At 37.3% G+C, this 12,741-nt stretch overlaps 1 pseudogene; it reads right to left on the reverse strand.

The window, feature by feature from the left end:
- Positions 1–11,904, reverse strand: part of LOC102811169 — a 32,057-nt pseudogene extending 20,153 nt beyond the window's left edge.
- Between the last annotated feature and the right edge of the window lie 837 nt (positions 11,905–12,741).

A 12,741-nucleotide genomic window follows, 5' to 3' on the forward strand; every position in this document is an offset into this window, starting at 1 on the left:
GAATCGTATTATTTTTAAATCAGTCAAACTTAAATTTTTAGTGTCATGAATAATTTATAAGCGATTTTCTTTTTTTCCTGGAGTCCTTAGGTGGTGCTGGAAGATAAAACACTTGACCACAAGGTTGTTCAAGGTTGGTTTGAACTACAAGGTTGTTGCTTCAAACTCACCGGATGCTCCTTGAAAATCCTATGCAGAGTCACTGTGAGCCAGTACTGACTCAGTGCTACTAACAACAGCAACAACATCCAAAACTGCATGTATAGAAGTGTAGCATTTACTCAATGCCATTTAACAACAACAATAATTCTTTCTTCCTATTTTTGAAATTATAATTATGTAGTAAATGTATAACGTAAAATCACAATAAACATAATTACCACAATGAGTTGATTATGACATATCACTGAAATAGGCTAAAGCTTGAAAACTGAAGAATAAGCAGTGGACTGCTAGCCACAAAGTCGGCAGTTCAAACTCACCAGCTGCTACTTAGAAACCCTATACAGGGTCGCTATGAGCCACAACTGACTCAACAGCACTTAACAATAACAACAACAACATCCAAAACTTTATATAAAGAAGTACACCATTTGCTCATGTACTGCTTAATACAGTTTCTTCATTGAGTATCAAAAATCAGTAGAAAATAATACATATGATACTTCTTGAGATTCCTGAGAATCATGAATAGAATGAAGACATAAAATCATATTTTGCCCTTCTTTTCATTCATTTTAAAAGTGTATGTTGATTTTTTTTCCTTTCGTTTGAACTCAGCACTTTTCATTCATTGTGAGTATAAACCGAAAAACATTAACTTAGTTACTTTCAAAACATCTCCTGACCAAAACTAAGAGTCTGAAATTGCTGTAGACTGGTCTTTTACATGGAAAATTTATGATGCTGACCCTTTGGTCAACAAGACATACTCCCTGAATTGTTTTTCTAGTATATATGATGGATTTCTGTTGACACCTCTAAACTTTATATCCTGTCCTTTTATAATCTACAGCACACATTTGCCAGGCAGCTATATAGAGTTTGAGGAACTCAACTCTATATAGAGAGAGTTTGAGGAACCAGTGCTGTAATTGTGAAACTGTGCAAAGTAAGTTGAACTAAGAGTGCCATGCAACAGTCTGGTACTGTATTTCTATGTATTTGCTGCCTATTTTAGAACAATGCCCACCATCCTTCAATAACGTCACATATAGAAACTAATTTTGTGATAAAAATAGGAAGTTACTACTTTGTAACCAAATTGGCAGATTAAAGGGGAGGATTCTCTTATTCTTAAAATCCTGTAAATCATGAATTCATGTAAATAAATACAATCATGAATTTTCTTATGAAAGATAGAATGACAAGAAAGTTCTTAGAGAGTATTCACTCTTATACTTAGAAACTTAAAGGAAATGTCCAAATTACCTTTTTTTTTTTTTTTGCTTTGATTGGCAAGGTGATTAAAATCTGCTAAATATCTTGACTTCAGCATAAATTCTCAATATATCATTGGGAATTTTTCCCAATTTCTTCTTTGAAGAATCTTGATTACAATTTTAGGCTGAAATATTTTAGTGTGTGTGTGTGTGTGTGTTTTTAAATCAAATTTGAAGTTTAATGTAAAATGTCCTTTTCCTTTTTCTCTATATTTAAAAAATCCTGTGGTCACACAAAACCTCAGTATCTAAAAGGTAATTCTGATGACCACTGCATGGTGAAATGGCAATTGTACAACTGTAATCAACTCCTTTGGAGAGAAGAGCATATGTCAAATTGCCTTAACTATAGATCCTTCAGGCAAAATGCATCATTCTTTTTGTGCTGTTGAGAACTAGAATAAAAAAGAGATAAGTAGGTTAAAATGTCAGTACCCACAGGCACTGAGAAAAACCCACCACTTTTCTACAGTTCAGTAAAAAAATTAACCATGGTACCTCCAGTTCTTTATGTGTTAATAATAAGAAGAAAATGATATCTTTCTAATCACTGGAAGACATCAAATTGCCAGACAACTAGAACTATTGTCAAAAGAGATTAAACTGGGTGATATGAATGATCTTGTTAAAAGGTTTTAAGTCTCTGTTTATTTATAGAACTAATCCTTTCCCTCTGCTGTTTCATCAATCACTGTTTCTAAAATATCAACGATTTGGGTGGCAACGTAGAATACTACTGCTTTTTAAAAGAGTTTGCTCTTGTAAATCACTAATATGTGATTTGGTACTCAATAGAAAATCATTTTCTAAGATATGTTAAGTCAGCCTGTTTAAAACAGGGAAACTTGCTAAATCCAGTAAGATAGTCTATAACTAAAGGACACTTGCTGGATCATTGATCTTCAGTGACAGAAAATGGTGACCTCACACCAACAGAATGTAAACTTTCAAAACTCATTGATAGCATTCCTGGTTTGGCGCTAGAATTTATGCTCACTCTCTCTATAAACTGTTTGACTTAGATGATGAATGATGGTCAAGGTAATAGAGTATCTTTGCTCTGATGGACCTACTGCTAAATGCAGCTGGATGCAATCGATTTTAAGTCTGGCTTTCTTTAACGTCCAGTGCAAATGCCTTGATATTCTATAGAAGAAAAGTTACTAGAATTGCTTTGCCTTGTTATTTTAGGAAAGCAATGGGATTTATTCTTTTTGAGTAATTTAGTACAAATAAATATTTTTCCTTCTAATTTTGACTTTCTTTTTAAGCTGATCAGTTTTGGCTTATAACTGCTATAGCTTCCTTTACTGTTAGATAAGAGATCTGGTGTGGTGCTGCAGGATAAGCACTGGACTGCTAACGGCAGGTTCGGCAATTCAAGACTACCAGATGACCCTTAGAAACCCTATACAGGGTCACTATGAGTCAGAACCAACTCAACAACATCTAAAAACAGCAACGACACTGTTAGATATCTCAGCCTAATTCATAACAAATGAAAACTGCTAGTGACTTATCATGTTTTAAATTGTGTCTCCCTCACAATATCTGTCAGCTTGGCTGAGCTGTGATTATTAGTGGTTTGGAAGCTGTGTGAAGATCTCCCATGATGTGATCTGATGTGTTGGACCAATAAGAAGGTTAAAGGTGGGATTTGTTGTTGTTAAGTGCCATGAGTCACTTCCAACACATAGCATCCCTGTATATGGTTTCCAAGTAGTGGTTAGTGAGTTTCAACTGTCAACCTGGAGGTTCAAACCCACTTTACGGTCCAACACTTATCCTACGGTGCCACACCAGGACTCTTTAAGCCATCCATCTCACCATAGGAAATTCCAATGGGTTTGGCATACAACACCTTTTATCTTAAAAGACGTAAAAGAGACATGAGCAAAAAACAAAAAAGAAAAGAAAAGAGGAACCCACTACCTCCAAGAAAGAAGAAACAGGAGTGGAATGCATCTATTAGACCTGGGATTCCTATAGTGTAAGGCTCCTGGACACAGGAAATGTTTGATGTCAAGACACATGGTGATCGCCAAAGAATGCTTGGCCTGTTGTTGTTGTTGAGTGTTGTCAAGTCAATTCCAACCCATAGCAGCACTGTATAGGGTTTCCAAGGAGCGGCTGGTGAGCTTGAACCACCAACCTTGCAGTTCAAACAGCTTTGCAGTCTGGCACATTAACCCACAGTGCCACACCAGGACTCCAATGCTGAGCCTACTGATGCTGAAAGGGGACAAGGACCTTCGCCCAGAGCCAGTACACTGAATTTGGATTTCTAGCCTACTTAACTGAGAGACCATACATGTCTGTTTTTTAATGCCATCCTCTGGTGATATTTCTGCTATAGCAGCCTTAGATACCCAAGACACTACAATTCTTCCAAAACATCTTCAGAATGTTACTTTCTTAAGATACTTAGATTTTGCCATAGTATTTTGTTTTGTTTTGTTTTTGTATTGAATAAACATTTCTAAATTGGTTAAGTCCTCCAATGCAAGTAGCCATTTTAATAGAATATATCCTATTACGTCACAGTAGACTCTGATTTTCTAATTTTTTATTCATTCAACAAATGTTTTTCATGTATTCAATTATGTAATACCTTATAGTAAAGAAAAGAAAATAAGACAAGATATATAAGTATACATTAAGAGTAAAAATAATGATATATAAATATTAATGAAGTTGTATCTATCAATTATTGAATTATTAGTAACAACGTATAAAGCTTTTTACTCACGTTATAACAGAAACATCACTAATAAGACTGGGTGTGCTAATCCTATGTTATAAAACTCAGGTTAGGCTCTCTGCTTCCTCATAAGTGAGGTATGTGAGGCTTAGGGAGTAACTTTGCAAGGCGCAAGTACACTAAAGGAAAAATCTATTAATTAAACAGAAGCCATAAGAAAGCCAGGAAGGAATAAATATAAGGTTTCATAATAGATGATATAGGAGATCAGAGAAGAACAGATATCGTTAAAGTGAAAAAGGCTTAATACTAAAACAAGGAATTTAAATTGTGTTCCAAAAATTGGATATCCCTGGCTAGATGGGGAGAAGAGAGAACTGGGTGTGAAGACCTTATTGTGATCTTCCTGAGATTAAAATATTCCTGAAAGAACAGAATACAGTCTTTGAAAATCCTGGGTATCCTTTTAATTGGGCACATACTGATTCATCACATCTTACAAGTTATCTTCCATCCACTGATAAAACAGTCTTTCAGTTACAACGCAATGTAGCTTTGAAAAGCCTTGAAATTCTTTAAATAAATAGAAAGAAAACAAAATCTTCAAGAATAGGATCACCAAGAACCACCTGCCAGACTTGAGCTATTTAAATAAGAATCACATTGTTGCAATCTCCAACTCTCTTTACTCAATGCCTGCAGATGTTATTATCGATTAGAGATCCCCATTAGGATGTTTAAACAAGGTACTACAAATTTAGAACTTCCCAAAACAAATTCTTAATTCCCCTCACAAAATTTACCCCTAATCTCAATGTCTCTTAACAACATGGCAACAATGTTCATTCAGTTGTTGCTTACTCCAAAAATCTTCAAGTTCTTTCTCTCATGTCCACATTCTTGAGCTTTTTCATCAAAATATATTAAGAATATGACTGAGTGGCATGAATTTTGCTAGTGGTATCCTTCTTCAAATCATTTCTCACTTGGATTATGAAAAGAACTTCCTCGCAAGTAATCTCTCTTCTTCCATCTCCCACTCTTCACAGCGTGCACTCTTTACAGGAACACAGAGCAATTCACTTAAAATTGCATTGCTCCTAATTTTCAGTGCCTTTCCATTTCAACTAAAATGGATTCTAAAGACAGTTCAAGGTCTCTTCATTACTTGAATTCCCTGCTATTTTTCCCTCACTCTGAACTAGACTCGGACCTCCTGTTCTCCCATCTCATCTCTTTTGCATTTGTTCTTCCCTGTGTCTTGAAAATGATTCCCCCAAATCTCTTCACGGCCTTCTCACTCATTCCATTTAAATCTCTGAGTCAGTGTCATCAGTGACAACTTTCTTGAGGTCCCTATATTGAATAGTACTTCCCCAAAAGTCATCTCAGCAGAATGGTAGTGCATGTTGCGCTCTACAACTAGACACCTGCGGTTAGGGGATAGACAGATCCTAAATGTAACACTTGACAAGCCCCATGCTCTACCTTGGGGATAAGATAGCTCAAGGAACAGCACCTTTTCAAATGTTTTGCCAAAATGGAGACATAAAAAATTTGTAGAGAGACCAAGTTATAAATCTGAGATGTTACATGTATAACTCTATCTATCCGTCCATCCGTCCGTCTGTCCATCCATCCATCCATCCATCCATCCATCCATCCATTATCTATCTATCTATCTATATATCTATCTATCTATCTATCTATCTACTTATATAAACACACAGACACAAATACTCATACACAGTTTCATTGAGTCAGTTCCAACTCATAGTGGACCCGAATGCTACAGAAAATAATAGAGTCCATAGGGTTTTCTTGACTGTAACCTTTAAGAAAGCAGATTTCCAGTCATGTCTTCTACTATGTTGTTGGTAGGTCAACCTTTGGATTAGTAGCTGATATAAATGTTCAGTAGTACCCAGAAGTTTTCACACACACACATGATAATTCTCATACAACAATCTTTAAAAACCTTGAAGAATTTAGCAGGTACATTATTGGGGTGGGAAACAATTCCTAAGAGCAAATTTATTGGCCTTCAGCTCAACAGTGAACCTTTCCATTTCCTTAAAACTTCCCATAATATACCCTGTGATAATCCATCATCCTTCAAGAAAAATTATCACAATTATCACTTTGTAATCCAAGAAAACCAGCTGCTATAACCTTCCTAGCTGACTTCTTTGACATGAATTTAACTGGGTCACCCGATCATTTCCAGTGCCACTGTTTCCAACTGACATTGTTCTCTAGAACATATTAGTAAATCTAAGACTTGCCCCTGGTTATGATTCATTCCACAAAGTCGTCTTTAATAGCTGTTATCCTGTTTAAAATATGGATGGATAGATCAGTTATTTGAGCTAAAGAACTTCACACAATGCCTTTTGCACCCAGTGAAACAGAAGTTTGCTAGGGTCAAGATGTTCACTTGAAACTGAAATTGTCAAACCAAGTGATATCCCAACTTCAGGAGGTATCACATCTACAGGGATTCTACAATCTTCTCCCACCACTTTCTGTAATTCAGCCATAGTTTCTTCTTCATCCATTGAGGTTGACTGTCTTCTCCCATTTTTTGCATAATTGAGGTCTTCCTGCTGTTGTTGTTGTTAGGTACCATCGAGTCGGTGTTGACTCATAGTGAACATATGCACAGCAGAATGAAACACTGCCCGATCCCGGGCCAGCCTCACTACTGTTGGCACTCTTGAGTCCATCAATGCTACCACTTGGCCAATCCATCTTCGCTGGGGGTCTTCCTCTTTTTCTCTGACCCTCCACCTTATCAAACATGATATCCTTCTCCAGCGACTGGCCCCTTCTGACACTATGTCTGAAGTATGAGAGATGAAGTATGACCATTTTGGCCTCTAAGGAACACTCTGGTTGCACTTCTTCCAAAACGGATCTATTGGTTTTTTGGCAGCCGCTGGTGCTCTCAATATTCTCCTGAATACTGTAACTCAAAAGCCTCAATTCTTGTAGGGTCTTCCTTATTCACTGTCCAGCTTTCACATGCATATGAGGTTATTGAAAATACCATGGCTTGGGTCAGGCAAACCTTAGTCCTCAAGCTAACATCTTTGCTCTTCAACACTTTAAAAAGGTGTTGTGCAGCAGATTTACCTAAGACATACATCATTTGATTTCTTGACTGCTGCTTTCGTGAGTGTTGATAGTTGATACGAGAAGATTGAAGTACTTGACAACTTCAATCTTTTCTCTGTTGATATTGGTCCAGTGGTGAGGATTTTTGTTTTCTTTACATTGAGATGTAATCCATACAGAAGGCTGTGCTCTTTGATCTTCATCAGTAAATATTTTAAGTCCTCTTCACTTTCAGCAAGCAAGGTTGTATCATCTGCATATTGCAGGTTGTTAATGAGTCTTCCTCCAATCCTCATGCCATGTTTTGTTTTGTTTTTTCATAGAACCCAGCTTCTCAGATTATTTGCTCAGCATACAAGTTGAAAAAATATGGTAAAAGAATACAACTCTGTCATACACCTTTGTTAATTTTAAACCGTTCAGTGTTCCCATGTTCTATTCAAACACCTACCTCTTGGTCCAGGTACAGATTCCTCATGAGCACAATTAAGTGTTCCGGAATACTCATACTTCACAATGTTGTCCATAGCTTGTCATGATCTACACAATCAAATGCCTTTGCTCTGTCAATAAAGCACAGGTAAACATCTTTCTGATATTCTCTGCTTTCAGCCAAGATCCATTGGACATCAGCAATGATATCCCTTGTTCCATGGCCCATTCTGAATCCTGCTTGAACCTCTGAAAGTTCTCTGTCAATGTATGCTTGCAGCCATTTCTGTATTACCTTTAGTAAAACTTTACTCGCATGGGATATCAAAGAGATTGTCTGATGATTACCGCATTCCATTGAGTCACTTCTCTTTGGAATGAGCACAAATATGGATCTCTTCCAATCAGTAGGCCGGATAGTTGTCTTCCAAATTTCTTGGCATAGATGAGTGAGTGCCTTCTATGCTGCCTCACTTGAAAGATTTCAATTTTTATTCCATCAATTCCTTGTGCCTTGTACTTTGCCAATTCCTTCAATGCACCTTGGACTTCCTCCTTCAGAATCATTGGCTCTTGATCATATGCTACCTGTTCAAACGGTTGAACATTAACCATTTCCTTTTGGTACAGTAACTCTGTGTATTACTTCCATCTTCTCTTGATGCTTTCTACATATTTCAATAATTTGCCCAGTGAGTCTTTTAATAACGAAAATTGAGCCTTGAATTTTTTTTCTTCAGTTCGACCAGCTTGAGAAATGCTTTCTCATTGCAGATCTTTGTACATTTTGTTGTAATATTTGGCTTTATCTTTCTTCTCAAGTGATCTTTGAAATTTTCTGTTCAGCTCTTGGTCCTTCTAATTTCTTCCATTTGCTTTAGCATTTCCATGCTGTAGCGCAAGTTTCAGTGTCTCTTCTGACATCCATTTTGACCTTTCCTTCTTTCTTGTCTTCTTAATGACTTTTGGCTTTCTTCATGTATGATGTTCTTCATGTCATCCCACAGCTCTTCTGGTCTTTGGTTTTTCTGGTGTTCCTTAAAAGACTTGATTCATCTAAAATCAGTTGCTTTATGTGGGGCAGAATTATCATAAAATTTTTGCAGTGCTACAGTGATTTGGGAAGTAGTCCACTTGAGTTTTATTTAAAAATTGATATTAGTCCTGACCTCAGGCTAAATGTGATGTTACCCTTTCATGGCACAAAAAGTATCTACCCATTTTTTGGAAGATACTCTTACAAGAATAAGAGAAGTATATTCTGAGATAACTTGTCTGCAACCATCCACTGATCATAGAGACATGTTTAAACATGTTTTGTTTGGAATAAATATGTGCAAATATGAATCAGGATCAGAGCCATGGTATTTTCAATAACCTCAAATGCACATGAATGTTGGCCAGTGAATCAGGAAGACCATAGACAAATGGATGCATTTGAGTTATGGTGTTAAGAGAAGAATAGTATAAGTACCATGGACTGCCAAAAGAACAAACCAATCTGTGTTGGAAGAAGTTGGTAGCCAGGATGTCTAGACTTTGTCTCTCATATTTTGGACATATTGTCAGGAAGGACCAGTCCCTGGAGAAGGCTTTCCTGTTTGGTAAAGTGGAAGGGTAGAAGAAAAGAGGAACCCTTAACTAGGTGGATTGGCACAGCAGCAAGAAGCTCAAATGCAGCAAATATTGGGCAGTGTTTCATTCTGTTGTGCTTAGGGTCATTATGAGTTGATACTGACTCAAAGGCACCTAACAACAATAACAACATAGAAAAATTGATTCATTCAATTTATGGTGTTGGAGAAGAATATTGAAAGTACCACAGACTGACAAAAGAACAAACAAATCTTTGTTGGAAGAAGTACAGCCAGAATGCCTTTTAAAACCCAATGTGGTGAGACTTTGTCTCTTACACACTTCAGACTTATTATCAGAGTGACCAGTTCCTGGAAAAGGACTTTATACTTGGCAGTGTGGAAGGGCAGTGAGAAAGAGGAAGACCTCCAGTAATATGAATTGGCGCAATGGCAGCAGCAATGGGCTTCTAGCTTAACAATGGTTATGATTATGGTTCATGACTGGGTGGCGTTTTGTTCTGTTGTGTGTAGGGTTGTTATGCACACCTAATGTTATGTATACGTTGTGTATCGAACAGCTGGTGAGTTGGAACTGCAGACCTTTATGGCCCAAACCAACTTTGCAGTTTACCACATTAACCGGCAGCGTCACACTAGAAGTCCAACAATGTATATGTTGTTGTTATGTACAATGGAGTTGGTTCCGACTCATAGCGACCCTGTACAGGGTTTCCGAGGCTGTAAATCTTTACAGGAGCAGAAAGCCTCATCTTTCTCCCATGGAACAGCTGGTAGTTTCAAACTGCTGATATTGCGGTTTGCAGCCCGATTCGTAACCACTACGTTACCAGAGCTCCTTAACAACGTATATGTATGTTGTTAAATGCTGTTGAGTTGATTCTGACCCATAGTGATTATGTACATGGTTTCTTTGGAGCAGCTGGTGGGTTTGAACTGCCGACCTTGTGGTTTGTAATTCAGTGCTTATCCTATAGTGCCACACCAGGAGCCCATATTTATATTGTATCTGTACATATACAGATATGTACAAATATTATGCGTGTAAATATATACATAAAGATATTTTTGTTGTTAAGTGCCATCATGTCAGTTCTGACTCACAGTAACACTTCATAGGGTTTCTGAGGAGCAGCTGGTGCATTTGAACCACCAGCCTTGTGATTGGCAGTCAAGTGCTTATCCTACAGTGCCATACCAAGACTCCACATAAACACATATATGTAGTTGTTGTTGTTAAGTGCCTCAAGTCAATTCTGACCCATAAGTGACCCCGTATAGGGTTTCCAAGGAGCAGCTGGTAAGCTTGAACTACCGATCTTGCAGGCTGATGCATTAGCCCACAGCGCCACAGCAGGATGTTATGTTTTGTTGTTAAGTGCTGTTGAATTGGTTCCAACCCATAGCGACCATGTATGTTGTTTCTGAGGAGCAGCTGGTGAGTTCAAATCACTATCCTTATGATTCAAAGTGATTTGTGGTCTCACAGTTATCCTCCAGCACCACACCAGAAGTCCTATATACAAATACACATACTTATATAGTCTCTACCCCAAAACTGGAATGTAAACTTAAGAGTGGCAGACACAGAAACCTTACTTTGTAGTTTTCTCAGCCAGTGCCTACCATATGGTGTAAAAACAATAAATATATCTGTTGAGGGATTCAATGAATAAGTCTATAAATAAATTAGTTTGCATATGAGGGAAGAATAGTGTTTTAAAATAGTCTGGTCTTAGAAATCCAAAATTTATTTAAGATAGTCTAAAGCTTTTTGCAAGATTTAAATTAAGAACACAAGAAATGGTGAAGCAATTAAGATAAAGGAATAAATTAGAGACAGTAGTGTGTTCGTAGTTTACTGAATATGGATGAAAAGAGACCCTAAATTTTTGCAAGCTTGAACGTGTTCCTTCAGGGCAATTGCTTTTAGAAAGCTTCTGATAGGGCATATTATAAAATGATTGATTTAATATGAGCATGCTTTATAAGAAATCCTTAAAGCAATGATTAATTTTTTTTGCATAATGCAAGCGTTAATGCAGAGATTTACCTTTTGCCCAAATTCATACCTTTATAATCTACAATGAAGCAAATGACTTACTGGTTTTTTTTCCCTATACAAATATCTGCTAGTTTTTCAGATCATGTAATCAGTTTAAAGCATGCTATTATCGACAGTTAAATGGAAACCCAAACGGTAGAGTCCTGATGTGGTGCTGTAGGATAAGCATTCAACTGCTAACCATGAGGTAGGTGGCTCACATCCACCAGCTGCTGTACAGAGTCCTGTGATTTGGGACCAACTGGATGGCATTGAACAACAACATTATAGACAGCTAACTGGACTCCCAGAATTCAAGGTGCCAGATTTACATAAGTCAATCCAGAGCTTGAACTAGGATTCATAGTTCTTCACTGGGACTACTGCTTTTTGACTGCAGCACTGTGTTCTCTCTTTGAAGAGATAAATATACAAACAATGAGTGTTTGTCATTTGCCAAATACTCATTGTTTGTATAAATGTTCAACAAGAACTATTGCAGCTCAACCTCATCTGGATGCTCCCACTTTTGTCATCTGGGTGAACGCGATATGCAGCAATTAGCAAAGCCATGTTCACAGCTATTCTTAATGTCCCCAGCTGTTTACCATCCTGATAATCTACAGGCAAAGGAAAGCTGTTTTTCCTAAGGTGATTTATTTCTTTGCTTTGCTTCGCTTCATGTAGTCATTAAAATAAAATAAAATAAAATCTAAATCACATCTTTATTGTCTACTTTACTTTCATGCAATGTAGTAAAAACTGCTGTTTGTGCCTGGATATGCTCAGATATTCAGAGTTAGTAACTGTCTGTGGTGCCATCTTTTAAATTGAAGCAGAACAATATATGACTGTATTCTAGGCGGCAATTTTGAAGCGCTATCTTAATCTTCACGTACCTAGAACATCCGTATGCGTATACACACACACACGCACACATTCCACTCAGCACTCAGAAGACCTTGGTGAAGAGAAAGGTCAAATTAACCCTCATTAGGCTTTATTATCAGAAGGGCATGCTTGGCTGAAGCCTAGGTCTTCCTAATCTGGTTTTAATTCCACAGAAGCCACATATTGGCTGACCATGAATGCAGTGCCCCATATAACAGGAAGGAGTGCTGTTTTGAGCCATAATTAAAAGGCTATTTATACTACACATGCAATTATGTGCTTTTATTACTAACTCTAAAAGGTGCCTAGGTTGAGTCTGTCCCTAAATGAGTTGCATGTGTGAATTATTTTGCTGCACTATTGTCTGCAACCACTGAGGATAGCAAAGTTTATCATTCTATTAACCCCACAATTAACCCTCATTACATGAGCTGTTTGGTGCAGGTGCATCCATAGAATGTGTTCAGTTTCTTATGGTCCATCTTATTGCACAAGCAGATGCTATGCCTGCTAAAGAGG

This window comes from Chrysochloris asiatica, unplaced genomic scaffold (genome assembly GCF_000296735.1).
Source record: "Chrysochloris asiatica unplaced genomic scaffold, ChrAsi1.0 scaffold00164, whole genome shotgun sequence".
NCBI lineage: Eukaryota > Metazoa > Chordata > Mammalia > Afrosoricida > Chrysochloridae > Chrysochloris > Chrysochloris asiatica.